Source organism: Oreochromis niloticus, linkage group LG3, assembly GCF_001858045.2.
Source record: "Oreochromis niloticus isolate F11D_XX linkage group LG3, O_niloticus_UMD_NMBU, whole genome shotgun sequence".
Classification (NCBI taxonomy): domain Eukaryota; kingdom Metazoa; phylum Chordata; class Actinopteri; order Cichliformes; family Cichlidae; genus Oreochromis; species Oreochromis niloticus.
In genome coordinates this window covers 46,747,657-46,768,658 of record NC_031967.2, presented here as the reverse complement: position 1 = coordinate 46,768,658, position 21,002 = coordinate 46,747,657, and the positions used below count along the sequence as shown (strand labels likewise).

General features: G+C 40.1%; 1 protein-coding gene across 1 annotated transcript in view; it reads left to right on the top strand.

Moving 5' to 3' along the window:
* Positions 1 to 21,002, top strand: part of LOC109199350 (nuclear factor 7, brain-like) — a 55,323-nt gene that overhangs the window by 33,147 nt on the left and 1,174 nt on the right. The window lies entirely within an intron of this gene.

Here is a 21,002-nt window from a genome sequence, read left to right as displayed (position 1 = left end):
AGCTGCCCTGGGGCAGGCTGACAGAGGCTAGGCTGCCATATCGCGCCATCGGCCCCTCTGGCCATCGCCATATAAGGTTCACCATATAAGGTTCACAGGAAGAGTTGAATTAGACACACATTTACTATTTTTCTTTGTACTCTTTCTTTCTTGACATGTTTAATATGATTACTATCAGAGGAGAAAATGAACCTTGTGTAGTTTAAAACTTTTTATTTAATCAAACTGTAATGTTGTTGAACTCTGACGGCCGTGTCTTTTAATCTTGTCAACAAATCCTTAATCACCTAAATGTGCCATTTATCATCTTGTAAAATGTTCCCTCTGCTTCTGTTGCACATCTCCCCTGACACTCTCTGTTTCACCTGCCCTGCGCAGCTGGTCCAACCCCTGCCTCCTTAAACTGGGGTGTTTAAATCTCTTTACCTCTGTTGTGAACTTTACACAAAGTTTGTGGTAACAAAATCAAACTGAGGAGGAGGATCTCGTTTGAAAAACACACACTCAGGAGACAAAATAAAAAACAGTCTGCTCAAAGCAAAAGCAGAGCCCTCACAGTTGGTAGTACAATACACTGTGACGACGTACGTATTAGATACCCTCAGTCCCAAAAGCATAAATATGATAAAAATGGGATCACCGAGAATATCCTAAAAATGGCAATGAGGGGGGTGTTACAGTGAAAAAAGCTGCCAAATTTTCATCTGAAAATGTTGAATTTTAGTAAAAACAATGCTCTGTAGTTTGATACTGTCTTTACAGACAAAGCGGATGTTTAAAGCCTTTGGACGCCCATTTGATGAAATGCACTCATTCTCCTTATCAGCTGGAAACATTAAAGCCGTAAAATGGCTTTTTTGAACGGATAAAAACTATTGAACAACATCGATGTTAGTCTGATCCAAAATTTGAATGTACGTGTGTTGAAAGTGCTGGTCTTGTTGAATTATTAAACATACTTTCTTTAATTTTCCGAGCCACAAAAACCAAAACTTTTAATTTTCTTCTGCTTGAGTCTCGGCCTCGGGGTAGCGCTACTCATCATTGCTGAGTCAGTTGTCTGTTTGTGCTACTTTTTTCAAGGAGCAGTGGATTATTGGTAAAGGGTGACTTTATGTGTTTAGTTACTTAAGTGTAAGTACTGTGGAAAGTTTCACCTTACATACATAGGGCTGACAGTACAGGTTCTGAGGTAACTGTTTACAAAATGTTATAATCTATTCAAAGGTTCTTTGCAATTTTACATTGATAAACATTATCCTTAACATATTTGGCCCAGCATAAAGCACTATGGCCATCACACTTTCATTTAGAATTGTTTAAATAACTCGTGTCTTAAGTCATTCCGTCACACAGAAAATTAAGAAAACCCACATGGTTCACTTTTATATCACAAAATGTTAGAAATATAAGTCGTTCATAACAACCTGAAAGGTTGGGAGTTTAAAATGCAAACCAATGAACGCTGAAGTAGAAGACTATAATGTCACAGAGCACACAGTGTCTATTATTGTGTAGACATGTATAAATGAGAGCTTAATAAAGATGCTTAATTTCTTAAGAAATAAACAGGTGGAGTGGTCTTTATCAAAAGTAGAAGTTACATCTGTGGCTAAACCATTGTCCCCAAAAAACTTTAAAAATCTACTGTGTGTGAGGCTGTGTAAGTAAAGCTTGCCCTTCACACCCGCGTGTAGCAAACCATTTGTTGGGGGTTGTGGATTTGACACCTCAGCATTGTGAAAGTGGGGAAACACGTTTGTGGCTGAGCACAAGATTTCTGCTTACAACTTAGAATCTCAGTTCTAAATGAAATTCAGATGTTTTTTGTTTTTTTAAGTGTGGCTAATGTATTATTTGACTTCTAAGGCGCACACACACACACACACACACACACACACACACACACGAGAACAACAACAACACAGAGAAGAAGAGGGGGTAGTTTTACTATGCGTCATAAAAACGCAATCATGCATCTTCCAACTGTATCTTTCTGTTCTGGCTTTAGAATCATTGGTTGTTTACTGATCCGTACTTTGGGAGTCATACTGTTGTGATACTGGGGAGAAAAGGGTAAGGTTTGATAGACTAAACCATTACACACACACAAAACTTCAAAACCTAGAGAGTGAGTGAGACTGCTAGCTGTGTGGTTCAGCAATAAACTTATCTACAAATGTGTTAGTAAAGAGTGACGTGTACTTCTGTCACATTAAGCAACGGTTTAACAAATTTCACTGCAAACTATAAAAGGAATCTGAATTTTAATAGAACATAGTGATGGATTAAGTGCAGGAAACACTAGTATAAGGTGTCTATGGAACAAATCTCCTTCAGCGTTCAAATGACCAAAGTGAGGACTACAAGCGTTTCTCTCAGTTGGTTGTGTTTAGGGAAAAAGCAGCTAAATACACTGAGACTGCTCCACATTGTTAGCGAGTTAACTCTGGATGTCTGTGGGTTTGTCAAACTTGGAGTGAACAAAAGCAGAAAAACAGTAAAAGATGCAGACGGCGAAAGTCTGGTTTATTTCATGAACACAATGAAACATTTTACAGTCCACAGAGCAAAGTAGCATACATGATAAATAGATACACATAACACGGACAGTGAGAAGTAAAACTCATGGTCTTACCACATGTTATATTCTGTAAACTTAAAATAAACCGCAGAAATGAGAGTTTAGTGTTTTAAAGTCATCTATTAAAAAACATGAGTCAACATTACTGAAGTGACACTTTAACGATGCTTCATATCACCGTGTTTATGATGATAAAACATGTTCTCTCATTAGTAGATGTCTGCGCTGTCACTTGTCATGAAAATGCCCAGAGCCTGGGTTCAGCTTCCTCTTCAATTACCATTGACCATTAATAGGGCCACAAAAGATTTGTTACATTATGCCCATAAACAACATGCTTTTATAGAAATCATTGTGACACAAAATATTTAGATTCTTGTTTCACAATTTGCATGAACTCCAAATCTTTAGAGTTTCATATTTATAAAGTATCGCAAATAATACAATAATACCATTGTATGAGCTACACTTCTTGTAAAAATGATTGGAAACGCGTTTGAAAAAGCTCCTGCTGTGACCTTCCTTCTGTGAGGGCACACACACTCACACTCACAGACGCACACACACACACACACACACACACACACACACACACAGAGAGAGAGAGAGAGAGAGAGAGAGGGGGAGATCATTAATACAAAGCATTGGAGTCTGTTTTGGATTTTCACTTGTTGTTGGCTTTAATATAAACAGTCACATAAAATTCATTCCAATTTTTTGCCTTTGCTTCAATTAGGATGTTTCTTTAAATCTACAACACCTTCCTTTTCGAAAAGTTTACTGACATAGTAAAGAAGTAGCTAGGGCACTCAGTAAGTATGAGCAACAATAGCTTAAGGACACTATGTCCAATAAAGAGGAATTCATCATCTGCAGTTCGTGAAAAAGCGCAATATTAAAAACAATTCAGCAGACCCTCAGAGTGCGGATACAAACTGTTTTCAGCTGTAGAGGTTAACTTCATGCACTTATCAACATGTAGTTTAGAGGCTTGCATTAGAGTGCTTTGGTGCTTGGGCATCTTTTATTTAGCATGGTTGTACCGTTGTGAATGTAGCTATATAAATAAATACGCTCAAGAGTCTATCGTGTGTTTGACATGCAACTAAAAATTCGAAAATATATTTTTAAATCAGTAACTTTGCAAATTTAGAGGATTTGTTTTCGGACAACATATGTGTCACATTTTAAACAGGGTTTGTATAATCAGCACTGACATGCAGACATTTATGCGCTGGGTATAACAGACATGCTTACCGTGTGAAAGGCCCACCGATGTCTTGGAGCAGAGAAACACGCTGTATTGTTGCTTTTCTCTGTTGTATAAGCAGCGCCGGTAGGTCAGAAACGCTGTGTGCGGGTAGCACAGTCGGCTCCAACGCACATCCAGGCATCCGTCTGAAAGAAAGGTGTCGCTGCAGCTAGCTCTCAGGATAGTCATGCTTTTATTTATATTTGCATTCTGGTGCGTTAAACTAGCAGCCTCTGTGTCCCGCTTGGATCTTCATTCCGAAAATTCAGATATTTAAATAAAATGGTGAATTGGCTAGTCATGAGGAAAGAATATGTGTTTGTTTGTTTTTAGAAGTATCACAGTTTATTTCTAAAGGAATACATGTTATTTGTGACACTGTTTGAAAACTATTAGCCTCTGTGTGTTTCAGAGCGGTAAAGAAAAGTAAAATGCTCCTAAACTAGTTAAATTAAAAGTAAAATGCTCGTGCTGATGAACGAAAATGTTATGCTCTCAATGACCGTTGTAAAGTAGTGAGGAAAAATACAGGGTGTTTGATTAGGGCGTTTTTATATAGGTGTGGGGCTTGGTTTCAGCTGGCCTCTGAGATGCAGAGATAAAGGTGTAAACAAAAGGTGATGCATGTTTGGAGGATGGTCAGTAGAAAGTGTAATGGCATGATAAAAGGTGAAAAAGCTATGGTGGCTCCGATGGACCTGGCATAAGATAAAGGAGGCTGTTTGTATTGAAAACTATGGCAGTACAGTTGAGATGCTCTTGATAAGGATGACCTCTTCTGCTGACTGTAGGGGGTCTAACTGTAACCCCCCCCCTCTGTCTAGCTGTTGCAGAATTAAGAATCCCTGTTTATTTCTAAAGGAATGCCTGCTGTTTGTGGTATTCTGTTTGAAATGCTCCTAAAACAGTTAAATTAAATGCTGTGTGTGAATATGTGTTTTTTAGAAGGTGGAAAACTTTCTGTTTGAAACTATTAGCCTCTGTGTGTTTCAGAGCCCTAAAGAAAAAAGCAAAATGCTCCTAAACTAGTTAAATTAAATGCTGCGTGTGAATATGTGTTTTTTAGAAGGTGGAAAAAACTTTCTGTTTAAAAACTATTAGCCTCTGTGTGTTTCAGAGCCCTAAAGAAAAAAAGCAAAATACCCCTAAACTAGTTAAACTAAATCATCTATGTCTAAATAACAGAACTCTGAGACCTATACAATCCTTTAAAAAGAGTTTAATTAAAACACATAATGGTTTCATTAAATAAAACGCTATTAAACACATGTAAACTCATATGACCCCTGAACTCACAAGTCCGTTCACGCGCACATGCACGTGGAAAGTCCGTTCACGCGCACACATGAACGCGGAGGGGGATAGGGGAGGGGGGATGCGGGTGGGGGTGTGGGGGTAGGGGGTGCGGGTGGGGGGGGGGCAAAAAAGCTATAGGTATATTACTACTTACAGCAATATGATGCAACAAACACAGCAGTACTACTAATCCAAAATACTCAAAGCTTCATAGAACTGAAACAAACATTTATTTTTAGCTCCATTCTGCTGCTGATACATACTTTAGGTTTCTGAATATTAACCTTGTTGCTGCCTTTCATAGTGTGTAACTTGAAGGCCCTGAGTACTTTCTCCCACACTGAAAACACTGGAATGATCAAATTATTTGAACATTACCTAATAAGACTGATTCAGGACAGACAATTAGTTATTTTAAATGTTTCTAGCAGTCCTTCACAAACAGGAACAGTCTGTCTATTCTCCCCATCTGTCAGCTGCTGCTGGCTCTTCCTCCTCCTCTTCCTCACACACTGCTGAGTTTGTCCTGGTGGATCATCAGGGGTGCAAAGCCTCACAGATGATGTGCAGCAGTGGGTCCCTCAGTCTGTCCTCACTCTGGACACTTGCAGTTGTCACACATGGAAATCAAATGTGTGATAAGCTGCAGGATTCAAACACAAGTGTAACTTATAAATACATGTTCATACTTTTATTCCACAATCAGAGAGAAAGAAACAGAGAGAGAGTGCAGGACAGACAGACAGGTGACAGTCTCAGGTGTATACACTGCTACAAAACAGCACAAGAGAAGGAGGATTTAGTGTTTGTGTTATTATGAGTGCTAAACAAGAAGAGTTCCCAGATGGTCCAGTGGACACATGTGTGACTCCTGTGATTAAAGCATCTTTCTTTCAGCTTAACGAGTGAACCGTCAGCTCGTTCAAACACACGTTAAAGTCCGTTTGGCTCGACACCACCGAATAGAGGCAGCAATATAACACAGCTAACATTAACAGTGCAGTGAATCCTGCTTGTGCCGTCATATTCAGGACTGCAAACCGAGCAGCATCACTGACTTTCAGCTTGTTGTGTTTGTGGATATATGACTGACTTTAATTATACATAAAATCATCACATTCTCTGTAAGATTAAGGTCAACTATTGTATTATTATATTTTAAATGCTTTAAAACAAAGTAAACGCTGAAAGTACAAACATCGCTAATGGCAAATAACTTTGCCGACATGTGGCCAACAGTAGTGTTTTAATGTTCCTCATTATTAAACATTTGCACATAAAAAAGTGACATCATATTCAGTACTTACGTTTAACAGTTTACTCTTCGGCCGCTACGCTTCTGCCGTCTGCGGCAAAATTATCCACAGTGACTGCCGCGCTATAAATTGTGGGATATGTTGGGCCACGAAGTCTACACCGCCACAGCCTTAAAATTCAGGGAAATGAAGGCCGAATTTGAGGGCCGCATTTCGAGCAGCCTTTGAATTGGGACAGCCTTCGGCGCGCCGCTGTGACGTAATCGGCCTTAAAATGCAGCCTTTAAGGCTGCAGACCCTGAATTGGGATACAGCCAACATGTTTTGTCCAAGTTGTGGAAAAAAGTTGGTAGAGCAGTCACCAAACTTCCGAACAGAACAACTTCCGGTTCAAAAGGCTACTGGATCCATCATCCAATCAGTGATGCCTGTTGTTGCAGCATTGGTACCTACCTCTTCCGGTTTGGTTTTTGTTTTTGCGCTTTTCAATTTGTTTTTGCGTTAAGTGAATTTGTTTTTGCGCTTTTCAATTTGTTTTTGCGCTTTTCAATTTGTTTTTGCGTTAAGTGAATTTGTTTTTGCGCTTTTCAATTTGTTTTTGCTTTAAGTGATTTGTTGTTGCGCTTTTCAATTTGTTTTTGCGTTAAGAGATTTGTTTTTGCGTTAAGAGATTTGTTTTTGCGCTTTTCAATTTGTTTTTGCGCTTTTCAATTTGTTGTGCGTTTTGTGATTTGTTTTTGCGCTTTTCAATTTGTTTTTGCGTTAAGTGAATTTGTTTTTTCGCTTTTCAATTTGTTTTTGCGTTAAGTAAATTTGTTTTTGCGCTTTTCAATTTGTTTTTGCGCTTTTCAATTTGTTTTTGCGCTTTTCAATTTGTTGTGCGTTTTGTGATTTGTTTTTGTGGTTTGCACTTCAGGGCCACCGTACTCTTCACCCACGACTGCAGACCTGCTGATGGTTCCAACACCATCATTAAGTTTGCAGATGACACCACGGTGATTGGCCTCATCAGTGACAATGATGAGACCGCCTACAGGGAGGAGGTGGATCGTCTGGCTGAGTGGTGCGACACAAACAACCTGCTGCTTAACACCGAGAAGACTAAGGAGCTCATCGTGGACTACAGGAGGAATGCTGACCCACATCCACCCATCCACATTAAGGGGATGGCTGTGGAGCGTGTGAGCAGCTTCAAGTTCCTGGGAGTCCACATCTCCGAGGATCTCATCTGGACGACCAACTGCTCCAAGCTGGTCAAGAAGGCTCACCAGCGCCTCTTCTTCTTGAGCACTCTGAGGAAGAACCACCTGTCCTCAGACATCCTGGTGAACTTCTATCGCTGCACCATCGAGAGCATCCTGACCAACTGTATAACAGTCTGGTACGGGAACTGCTCTGCCTCGGACCGGAAGGCGTTGCAGAGGGTCGTGTAAACTGCCCAGCGCATCGCCGGAGCACCACTTCCTGCCATAAAGGACATCTACAGGAAGCGGTGTCTGAAAAGGGCTGGGAAAATCATCAGAGACCCCAGTCACCCATCACATAGACTCTTCACCCTCCTGCCCTCTGGGAGGCGCTACAGGAGCCTCCGGACTAAGACCACCAGGTACCGGAACAGCTTCTTCCCCACAGCTGTCAGACTCCTGAACTCTGCCTCCTGACATCTGACCCACGTTAAACTCATGGACTGAACATACACCCACAACCACTAGCACTTTATCACTATCACAATTATCCTAACTGCACTACTGTATAGTTCTGTGTAGATAATCATTCTGTACATACGATAATTTTTAATCCCACAACTGTTTATAACTTACATAGTTCACATTCTGTATAACTGTATATCTCAGATTTCTGTATAGTTTTTATTTCATATTTATATCCTGTTCATATCCTGTACATAGCTTGTACTCACTACAGCCTGTACATACTTATAGTTATAGAATATTCATAACATACTTCACACTGTGTACATTATAACATACCATAATAGACCAATTTCTGTAATATACTTACACATCTCTATTATTGCTAATTTATATTGTAATATATCTATATCACGACTAAAGCACTTTCTGGATGGATGCAAGCTGCATTTCGTTGCCCTGTACCTGTGACATGTGCAATGACAATAAAGTTGAATTCTATTCTATTCTATTCTATTCTAAATATTGGGAAAAAAGCACTTTAAATATAAAAAAAAACCCCACACACAAGTCAAAATAAGACATGCATATCACAGTTATTATATCAAGTGTAAAAGGCAGATAGAAATAAGGCATTCCTAAATTGCACATTCATCATGTTTGCACGTCACACAACACACACTGATATGAGATAATTGTCATCTAAATCTAAATCTTTCTTGCCTTCCTTGATGCAAAGTCCTCAATAATGTCATCATATGAAATCTGGTCAGCAATTGCATGATTGATGCTGATAATGGCAAGGCCAGTGAGGCGTTCCTGAGCCATAGTGGACCTGAGATATGTTTTTATAAGTTTCAGCTTTGAGAAGCTCCTCTCTGCTGAAGCCACAGTTACAGGTAGAGTAACTGCAATTCTCAGAGCAGTCCACAAATTTGGGTAAATTCCTGAACTTTGCCATGCACAAAGTTCAGGAGCTCAAAAGAGGTCATAGATTTTGATGGTAAGTCAGGCAAATTCTTAATCTCCTGTGCAAGCTCTCTGGCATTCACATCTGCTTGGTCCTGAAAAAGCAAAGTAGCACTGAGGGCTTTACACTGTTCAGTGAGCTCATCATTTGAGAGATTTGGAAAATGTGTCAGTACTCCTAATTTCTCTCCCACACTTTCCAAAGTGGTGAATCTCTCTTGGATGGAAGACAATGCAGCATCAACAACAACATTAAAAAAGGTCACCTCCAGCTTCTTTAGGGCATCACTCAATGGTTCATGAAATGACTCGTAAGAAAAGTGCCGCTTTGTAGATCTCAGTCTTTTCTGTTGCAGAACAGCCTCTATGTTCATGTCCTCACATGAATTCATCAGCTTCCAAAAAACCCATGAAATACTCCTCAACATGGGGCTTCTCTTGTAATGACACAATCCGAATCACAACTGACAGCTGTTTAGTGTGGCTAATATCTGGAGTGCAATCTAGAATTATGGAGAAAAACTTTGCCAGCGTGATATCATCAACGATTGTTGAAGTGATCTTGCTACTCAACAAATTGATGAGTTCGTTATGTACATGGTGACCAAGATAGCTAGTGTGACTGTAAGTGCCTTTCTGGACACGGTTGGTGTGCTCTTGCATTATTGGATCAAACCTTGCCATGAGTTCAACTTCTTTTAGAAAATTGCCATTTGATGGAGAAAACAGTGTTTCTGTGTGTCCCCTTAGTGCTAAATTTCTAATTGCGAGCGATTGAATGATAGCAATGAGACAAGCCAGCACTGCCCTCCATCTTATTTTCTCTGCCTGCTGAAGTGCCATCTCTTGTTTGTCAATTGTTTCACCTTTTTTAATCCTCACTACCAGTTCTTTCCATGCTTTCATGCAGTTATGGTGTTCAGTACTATTGTCATGTGAGGTGAGATAAGAGCTGGCATGCTTCCAATCTGTCAATCCAGAACTTGTTAACTTCATGTTTCTTTTAGAAAACCGCTTGCAGCAGAAGCAAAAAAGGCTGTTGTTTTTCTCAGAATATACTAGCCAACTTCTAGGCATCTTTTCTCCGCTGACTAGTGTTTTCTTAAAATATTGGTGGTGGCAACTTCTTCCGTCACCCTCGTTTCTAGGGAAAACAAAGTCAGGTGCTACCTTCTTTGGTCCTTTGGAAACCAGCTGTATTCGAATGCTGTCAGTGATAGCTGAAGGCCAGTTTCCAGGGTCCGTAGGCAGGGGCTCTTCCTCAGGGGGTTTAGCTCCAGGCATTTCTATGAGCATACATTTCCATTAGTATATACAAGTTATTTGGAATAAACAGCATTCATAGTGGCGGAACAGTCTTTGCAAAATATTATGCAACACACACAGATACTCAGGCTGCACGTAATCACACCTGAAGTGGACGCAATTGGGTCTTCATCCTCAGGATCAACATATGTGGCTGAGGAGGTGGATGGCTGCTCATCTTGGGCAGTGGCAGTTGTAGAGGGTGCTCCAAAATATTTCAGAAGTGCCCCTGAAGAGAAAACCAATATAAAACTCTGATACATGCCTGCATCATTTTCATAATTAAAACAAGAATATAATTTGGCTAATTTATCAAATATTTAGAATTATATGTATAACAAGCATTTTATTGAGTGTTTGGAAGTCATTCATTACTCTGTAATTACAGTAAGATACATTACAGTAAGTAACTTTCCTAAATAATTTAGCCTAATAGCGTAAGGATTTTTCTTTTTTCCTAAGTCAGCTAGACTGCAACAGAATACTATCGTCTGATTTTAGCACAGAATAGTATGCAAGCGACTAACAAACAGTCATTATAATTTGTCATACATTCAGAATAGTAGACAAATCAACAAAACAGCTCTTCCAATTAATGGGTAATTAATATTGTGCTGTCTAGAAGAGTCAATAAACCACAGCAGTGCCTACTGTCTGTCTACCGTTTACTATCATAGGCAAGTGACTAACAAACGTAAACAGACATTTTCCGAATCCCTACTAATTATGTTATCTTGTTTCAGGATACATGTCATACATAATACCTGCCATTATCCAATGACACATCTGCTTACCTGTATCTTTTGCTCGTTTCTCCTCCTCTTCTTTTCTTTTTTTTCTAAAGTGAGCACCTGATGGCTTTGACCTTTTCTTGTCCATAGCCGTGTTTATTTTGCCCTCCAGTATCAAGACCCATCCCCCAACCTGAGAATCACAACGTAAACTAACAGCCCTACACATTAGTGCGCAGACTCAGTTTGTATATGGTTTTTTTTCTGCGATTTCGCACAACCCAGGAAAATGAATTGTGACATAATGGGTTTGGATTGACAATATTATTAATGAAATGTGCTCTATTTGGAAGCACCCCCGCTCCCCTCCCCTTGTGTGTAAGACTTCAGCACAGCAGCAGCAGCCAGCAGGCGCACCGAGGGCCTTCGGCTCACTGCCCGCATATAATGGGTGTGTGTGTGACAGAATACACATCGATGCAAATTTCAAAGTTTATATCATGATGTCTGTTGCTTTTATGTTTGTTTCTTTGATTTCGCAAGCTGGTTATTAGAAGGCACTCCAGTCAGGCAGAGAATCCCCGGCCGCCCCACCCCTCTCCTCCCTGTGTGGCAAGCAGCAGGCGCACCTTGCAAACGGAGCGCGCCCCCACAAATCGGCGACAGAAAACAGATCGGTGCCTATGCAAATGCAATGCAGCATGGGTGCGAGCAAAAGAAAAAAAAAAAAATGCCCATGATGCCGCCCCCTCCACGATGCCGCCCCGGGCAACTGCCCGTCTCGCCCGTATCAAAAACTGCTACTGAGGTTAGTTATTAGAGTTGCCAACCGTCCAGTAAAAACGGAATCGTCTCGCATTCAGAGAAAATATAGCGCGTTTCGTATTGAGGTGAAAAGGAACACATTTTGTCCCGGACACAAAGCTGGAGTTATTCTGTGTCTTTGCTGCACAGCTGCCTCTTCTTCTCTCATTCTCTCCCTCTCCTGTCGCTACTTCAATCATGAAACTGATCAATGATCAGCTTTTCTCTCTTGTTTGTTTCGCCCACTTTGCGCCAGAACGGGGAAACCGGCGGATGTCGCGCTAAACAACAGCAGCACGTTTAAGCTTGATCAGCTGTTGTTAGAATTTATTTAATATTAATTTCTAGTATCAGCTGATGTTTGCTGGAGCCACAGCTGTAAAAGCTGCTGGTCATGATATCGGTTTGGATATGTGGTGAGAGGGAAACATGAAGATGAAACCAGGAGATGTCCTTACTGAATCATCAGAGCTGAACAGGTGATGGAGAAACAGGTTTACCTTTTAGGTGACATGGATGAGTTGAAGGGAAGTTTAGAATACCAGAATAGGGAGGATGGTGTAGGTTTAAGTTTATTAGACTGATACATATATACCATCAAGACAGTGTACATCACTGTCACAACAGCGTTTGTTTTCATTCAAAGGCTTTATGGTTTTTCCTATAATACCTGGTGGGCCGGTCTCTAGTCAAAATGCCCGGGCCGATTTTTTGTCCCAGTCCAGCCCTGTTGGGAACCCACCTGCCCATTGATTGCAGGGTGGCGTCAGTCCATATAAAGCTAAGCCGGTGTTCTCCTGGATTATTCCTCCCGTCCGTTTGGCAAAAAGCAGCAGTCAATGCTGGCACACCGCGACGGATTGATCAGCAAGCGAGTAGATCATATGACAGCTACAGGTAGGCTCTCGCTTAATCTCCGATTCCCTCCGAGTACCGGAATTTGTATTAATATAGTTTTGCAGCCCTGTTGTATCGTGGCCGTTTCTGTTCAACTCCAGTGTTGCGGAGAGAGGTGCTCGAGTTATCTCCACCAGTGAGAGTATTGCGCCTCCGGTCCTGGGGTAAGCTGTTAAAACTACTTTTATTAGCATTCACAGCTACAAGAGGCTAAGGTTACATTTATCCTTTGTTTTAGGGTTTGATTGATGCCTTCACCTCTCCGTGGCAAACTGCCCGACCTTAATTGGAGAATCGAGACGCCTGCCTAGTCGCTGTTTGAGGGCTCCTCCTCGGTGGAGCTGCTGTCTTGTCTTGGCCTGTCTTGTTTGGTGTCATCTTTTATTGTTGTGGAACTGTTTTTATTAAGTGGCCTTAGCTTTTTCTGGTTCGCCTGGTTTTATTCTATTTTATTCTGGATTGTTGCTTGTACCCACGCCTCTGTGATTGGGCTGGAGCGATCCTCTGCCCGAGTGTCGTGCTGGGAACCTTATACTGCCACAGTTGCCGATCTCAGCCTGTGGGGAGCCAGACCGGCTTGTGATCGAGGCCTGGACAATTACCACCAGCACAAGTTGTAGTTTAACTCGTGGTGGGTAAGCCTTCCAGTTTGGTGTGTGTGTGCATGTGTGATTTCTTTTATTAAAGCTATTAAAGATTTAAGTTTTAATTTTTATGATATGTAGCGAGCCTGACGCTCAGTGTCTTTTTATTCTTTTAACGTATTGCTCTGTTTGATTTCAGTGAACGGAGGACGTGCCAGTGGCCCTGGGACACGTTCCTTTGTACAGCACCGGGTGCTGGCTGTAGTGATTTTCTATTTGTGTGATTTTTCTTTTGGGTCCGCGGCTGCTGGTAAGTCCAAGTTCCATGATTGTTTTATTTTCATTTTAGGACACTGTCAACAATGACGCTACATTTTATTTTCTTAATATTTTACTCTTTATTTCTTTTACTATAAATAAAACTGTTAGTATTTGAGCCAACCTGCCTCTATGTGCATCCTTGAATTTGTGCGGCCTCTTTTATTCACTTTTACTTATTTTTCTTAAATATATATTTCCTAGGGGTGAAATTCCCCTATGTGACATTGTTGTTTATTAGTTTTTTATCTAACCCCGCCGACCACTTGGTCACACTTCCAATGTATGATTATTACTTACTTGTGTTTCTGAACATGAACATAACAAGCAGGATGCTCTGGTACTCTGCTTAAAACTGTGGGTGATTGTTACGCTTTCTGCTCTCCAAATAAATTAACAGTCATAGTGGTATCTTTGAGATTTATTTTAACACCCTGGTTCAAAAACATTGTGCTGTGAAAGGGACACTCCAAATCCAACAACTGGTAAATGTCCAGCAAATAAGTGTCCAACCTGCAGTATGTATTTATTTAATTATAGGTGTGTAACTCCATGTCCTGACAGGTAGGAGAGCATTAACAGTTAGTAATGATATACATTTATACAGTTTCTATATTGTTTCTGCAATCAAAGCTTCGTCATCATCCCACGGCCCCTCAACCTGAATGTAGGGAATAAACCAGTAAAATTTACAGGAAAGAACTGAAATCGTTAAAATCACTTTTTTTTTTTTTAAAGTATACAGTTCCCAGAGCTGCGTTCATGAAACTCCAACATCAGAACATTAGCCTTTTTTTTTTTTTTTTTTTTTTTATCTTGAGGTAATTGAGAGAGCATGAACTCTCCTCCTTGAAGCAAATTGAAGTTTTCAGGAGAAACAAAATAAACTAAATAGTAGGAATTTAAGCAGGAATGCACTTCCCTCTAAGGTACAAGGACAGGACTTAAAAAGCAATGTCCAAAGGATGTCTCTGAAACACCTTCATCAAGCCCGCAGAACACTTAAAAAAGAAAAACTAGGTCCAAGTCTGGCCCCTCGTATACAAAATAGAGAAATTATATAAGAGTTTAAAGAAATCTAAATAATTCAAACATTAAGTTGGAACCTGTTGCGAAATCAGTTTCACCCCGGTTCTTTTATTCCTCAAGGCATCCAGAGACAGCACCGGAACTCAGTAGTTATTTCACAAAACCTTTATTCATTTTTACTCATCTTCATTTAAGCATGCACCTTCTAGAAGGGGAGACTTGCCAGGCCGGTGTCCCTCTGCAAAATCTTCACTCCTTTGTTAGTTACAGCCAGCTTTACAGAAGTGACCCCATCATAAAACCCCTATGGTGTGCTGCAAACTCTGTGTGTCTGTGTGTATGCATGAGCACGTGAGTGCCTGTGTGTGCACGTACCTGTGTGTCTATGTGAGTGCACGTGAGTGAGTGTGCATGTAGGTGTGGGTGTGTCGTAACAGTTAAAGCACAGTGGGTGTGTGTCTCTGTGTACATGACTTCCTGGGGGTCATAAAAGTCCATCTCCTCACCCAAGCTACCCCAGATTCTTCTACACAACATAGAAAACAGAGTTAACATATTACAAATATTAAGACCCCCACTCTGCATCCACTGGGCCGTTGGCATCTTGTTGTTTTACATTAACAGATCAGGTGGAGAGTCTCCTGCAAACCTGCTTCCAAGTTACAACAATTATGAGTTTTTATTAACCCTTTAAAACCGGTCGGAGTGGGCACGCTCCGTTTTGCGTAACTATTTTTAAATCCCGGTAGCTCTGCAACCACTTAAGCTAGAGCAATAATTTTTTTTACATATGAAACTGGAGAAGTTGTACTTACATCTTATGCCATCAGCTTGTCCTAGGTCACGGTTTTCTTCCACATATAGCTTTGCAAAAACTGCATAAAAAGCGCTTGCAGCAACAAAAACATAATATTCCAGAAACACGTTTTGCCGATCCGATCAGCTGTTCATAACACTTCCTACGTTGGAATAGACGTCAGCGCGAACTTTCGCATGTCCGCCATTACCTGCCCGAAACCGGAAGTGACGTCATTTTCGCGGAAATGTAGTTTTTTTTACTGTCAGGGCCTCAGAGCCTATACTGGTGTTTTTAAAAGTTATCTTTGACTTTATGACTTTCTGTGTCGTTTCTGGGATGCTTAGAACTCGAATTGCACTGCTGGAAATAGTTTATTTTGATGCATATGCTGCTTTTTTCCAAATTTGCACTATAATATTTATTTTCGTTTTTCCTGCAGTATATAAAAATTGCCATCAGCACGAGTTGTAGTTTGACGTGTGTGTGTGTGTGTGTGTGTCTGTCTGTGTGTGTGTGTGTGTGCGCATGTGATTTCTTTTATTGAAGACTGAAGTTTTAGTTTTTATGATCTGTAGCGAGCCTGACACTCAGTGTTCTTTTAACGTATTGCCCTGTGTTTTATTTCAGTGGACGGAGGACATGCCAGTGGCCCTGGGACTTCAGGTGGTGGGTCGTTTTCACACTTTCCTTTGTACAGCACCGGGTGGGCTGTAGTGATTTTCTTTGTGTGATTTTCTTTTGGGTCCACGGCTGCTGGTAAAGCCAAGTTCCATGATTGTTTTATTTTAACTTTAGGACACTGTCAACAACGACACTACATTTTGTTCTCTAATATTTTATTTATTTTAACTATAAATAAAACTGTATTAATATTGGAGCCAACCTGCCTCGGTGTGCATCCTTGAATCTGTGCGGCCTCTTATCTATTTTTCTTAAATATATATTTCCTGGAGGTGAAATTCCTCTAGGTGGCGTTGTTGTTTTAACTATTTCTTTTATAACCCCGCCGACCACTTGGTCACACTTGCTCAGAAGTTTAGGGTTTTTTTGTTTTTTGTTTTTTTTTAACTGTAAAAAGAAGTTTTCTTCTGTGGAATAAGGAATATTTTACTGCTACTTATACTTATTATTGGCATTATCATTGTATTAATTAACATTGCATTAAACCACATAACAAGCATTTGTAATAATACATATAATCAAGAAGCAGGCTTGAGTGAAGGCCTGAATGGATTCAGCTTCTTGTTGCATTTGAGTTTGCCTAGCAACAGGTGACGCAAAGAGGAGGACAAGTCCATGGGGACCTCAAAGGCCTGAGATCATCACCATATTTGGATGGATGCCAGAAAGGGGAACTTCTGTGTCTGCATTTATCTCTTAAAATTGCTCATTGTCTGTAAAATATGCAAATTATGTGCTTGTAAACGCATGAGGGGGCGTCATAATACCCTGATGTTATAAAAGCAATCTGAAGTGTATTTTTGGGTGGGGATTTACGACTGATGGTTTCCAGTGTACGTCTCCCCACGCTGCGTGTATTCATTAAAATCAATTGTTTGATCGACCTCTTTTGGACCATCATTGTTTTACTCTCGTCCTCAATTTCGGACCCGTAACACTTGCCACGCAGTGAACAGCGGACACTAATGTTTTTGTCACCTGCGTAAAAGGGTGTGGCACATACCACTCCAAAAGTAATTACGACGTAATATATTGTAGTTAAGCTATAAAAGGACAAAAACAGTTCTTAGTTAACGCTGTCTACTTAATAGCAAACCTTAAAACTTTTACTTTAATAAACGCCCATGTGCCTATTAACTGGGGTTAACTAGGTCAAAGAAAGGTCAAGCTAATTAAATCGATTAGTGCAAATTAAGACTACACATTATGCCTTTGTATATGTGTTAATATATATGTATTGATGACATTTATAAACGCTACGAAGTTGCTGTTATTACCTTCAATGTCGTAAATAGCAGCTTTTCTTCGGAGAAGAAACTTCTCTTTCTTCGTGAAAAGCGCTGGATACTCGCCTTTCAGTTTATATGCAACCAAAATTGTGTACTCGTCTGGTTCTATCCTCTTGTGGTGTTTGTTATTTTCAAAAACAAATTGTAAAGTAATCTTCTAGTTCGCTCAGAGGCACTCTGGTTTTCAGTTGGTGAGCACAACGTGAACTAATTTGCATAATTGATGAGGAAAACCCACGTGACCGGAGATTTTGGAAAAATTTGTCAATGTTGGAGTCGAGTAGGCCTACGAAAGGTTGGCCAAAACTAACTTGCAAAACTTTGAAAAGCCCTGTTACTTGCAAAGACGTATATATTTAAATGTTGTTTTAAATTTTATTTATTTACAAAGAAAAACTCTGCCAATGTGCATTATAGATGGGGGGGGCACACATTTTGGCAGCCGATGCCAAACAGCCTGATAAATTTTGTACCCCTCCATAACTTTTGCTGTGAAGAAGAAATCTTCTCCAAAGTTACTGTAGTTATTGGTTATACTGTGACTTATTTTGCAAATATACCCTTCGTGATAGCAACGCCAATGTGGATTACAGATGGGGGGGGGGGGGCACACATTTTGGCAGACGCTGCCACACAGCCTGATAAAATCTGTACCCCTCCATAACTTTTGCTGTGGAGAAGAAATCCTCTCCAAAGTTACTGTAGTTATTGGTTATACTGTGACTTATTTTGCAAATAAACTCCTTCGTGTTAGCTGCGCTACAAAGTGTAAACCGAGTGTAAATTCACCGGAGAGCGACGTGTACTACAGTATTATAGTATGAAAGTCTTTTTCTAGACAAAGTATTCCCAGCAGGTGGTTTCAGTGTACTGTTTAAGGTAAATTGTCTTCCACACGGCACATTACACTGTCACAAAACTAATATTAAATTCATCGAGTCTGCTGTTTTCCAGCTTTTACTCTTTATTGCGTCGACTGCAGATCAGTGACAAGTAGCGTACAGGACGGAGCTGGGCAAGTGGCTCCTCCTACTTTGCGCGCTCTCGTAGATGGGGAAACAATTTTTGCCGGGGGTAACTACTTTGGCACAACACCGGCTCTACGTGGACGGACAGCTTTACCGCGACCTCGGTATCACTCCGTGGCTGTATTAACTTCACACCAGATAAGAATCCGCTACACCCTTTCCCTATCCACTCACACTAACTCGCATTAACATCTGTTTAACTTACCAGTACCAAATTGCATCTTAAGTGTGATATCATAGCAGAATTAACTCCGTCACTCTCCGTCAATGGTTTAATTGGAATGTTTCCGTTTTTTTTTCTCTCCTTCTTGTTTTTTTTCCTCTTTTCCCCCTCTTGTTTTTATGCTGCTCACTCTTGTCCTTGGTTTCTTTCTTTTTTTTATTTTCTTTCACTGCTTCGATCACCTGCTTCCACACTCATCCACAAACAACATCCTTTATTTCAACACATACGCACAGCATGATCACGCACAATCATGCGCACAACGGCAGCACATTTACATCAGTCAGACAGCGCACACAGACGTATAGGATACACACACTTAAAAGTATATTATTCTAGATTAACTTGAATACTTCCAGTGGAAATTGGCTGACATATCCTGAGCAGCTCAGGATATGTCAGCCAATTTCCAGTGGAAATGCCCTTTGGTTAAACTGTCAGCAAGGAATTTGCATTTCCACTGTTAAATTTTTATATAACTTTAATGCAAAAAACAGCTGCTTGTTTAAGTGAAAATACATTGATGGGGTTTTTTCTTGCACTAATAAAGTTTTGTCTAGTGTCAATTATATCGTCATCGCAAATTTTCAAATGTATTGTGATAAATATTTTTGGTCATATCGCCCTGCTCTAGTGCTGAACTTATGTGTTAGTGTGGGAACACGTGGATACCAGTGATGGGAATAACGGCGTTACAAGTAACGGCGTTACTTTTTTCAGTAACGAGTAATCTAACTAATTACTATTCTTATCGTTACAACGCCGTTACAGTTACTAACAAGAAAACGCGATCCGTTACTATTTTTCAACAAACAGACGTTTGAAGCTGTGTTCAGCTTACCGCATCTTATATCAGTTGCACGGAAGTAGCTGTAAGTAATCTGGACGCTACAGCTTTAAGCAGCTGCGCGCTCCCGCGGACGGCAATCACGATCACTGTCTAGCACAACACCTGTTGCTAGGGGGCAAAACAATCGCATGAGTGCTGCTGTTTGACTGAGGAAGAATAAAGTAGTCATGGTAAGCCAATCACATGACCACTTAAAGACAAAGCAACAAGGTGCCAGTTTTTAAATTGTGTTGATAGGCCACGTAAAACCAGAGTCATGATAAACAAGATATACGCGGCGTTTTTCCTCAATAGTTTCGCCACGTTAGCGCTAGCAAGCACTCTCTGCTTATGAGCAAAAAAACAAAACAAAAAAAAGTTTTAGGAGTGACGGCGAGAGAGAGAGAGAAAGAGAGAGGGAGAGAGAGAAAGAGAGAGGGAGAGACAGAAAGAGAGAAAGAGAGAGAGCAGGAAAAGAGAGAGAGCGAGTTTTGAGATGTGAGAGATTTGTGAGGTTTAGCGTGTTTGGAGTGTGTAGTTAATGTGTTGTCTTGTGTAGTTAGTGTGTAGTGTTGTGGATAGTTTTGTGTTGTGTGTCAGAACAATGAGGCGACTGCTGTCTCCAGGTAGAAACAGCAGTGATACACCTGCTGCTGTCAGACCTGCAGGTATCAGGCTGTGATGTTCTCCTTTATAGTGGACAGAAATTGTGTTTTTGGAGTGGCACAAATAATTTGTGTGGCATCTTATTGAAGAACAGCTGATTGTTCTTTAAATAGTTTGAAATGGTTATTTAAAAAAAGGGTAAAAGGTAAATGGATGCAAATAACTATGTTGTTTGCAAAACTTGTGCATAGGATTTTAAAATTGACAATTAATATTTGCATTTGAAGTTATGAAATATGATTCATTAAACATGTTTGTGGTTGTTACAGTAAAACTATAACTTTTTCTACTGTGATTTTATGTTTTTTGTCTGATTTTAGATCAATTCTGGTTATACAGTATGACAAAATGAAAACATAACTGTAAATTCAGGCACGTGAGGTTGTGCTAAAAAGAATGATACCAAACAAGGCAAAGTAAATAGTTTTTAAAGGTAAAATGTGGAGGGAAAATCAAGAGTAGTAAAAAAATGGCCAATTATACCCTGGACGCCAGAGGGTTAAACGTTCTTTGTTTTTTTTAAGTAACGCAATAGTTACTTTTCCAAGTAATTAATTACTTTTAGAATATTGTAACTCAGTTACTAACTCAGTTACTTTTTTGAAGAAGTAACTAGTAACTATAATTGAATTACTATTTCAAAGTAACTTGCCCAACACTGGAGATAGGTGTACACTTCATGTACTTATTAACATGCAGTTCAAAGGCCTGCACCACTGGTGTACACTTGGGCATCTTTCATTTATCATGGTTATAACATTGTGAATTTTGCTATATACATTTCCTTAAGATTCTTTCATATGTTTGACATCC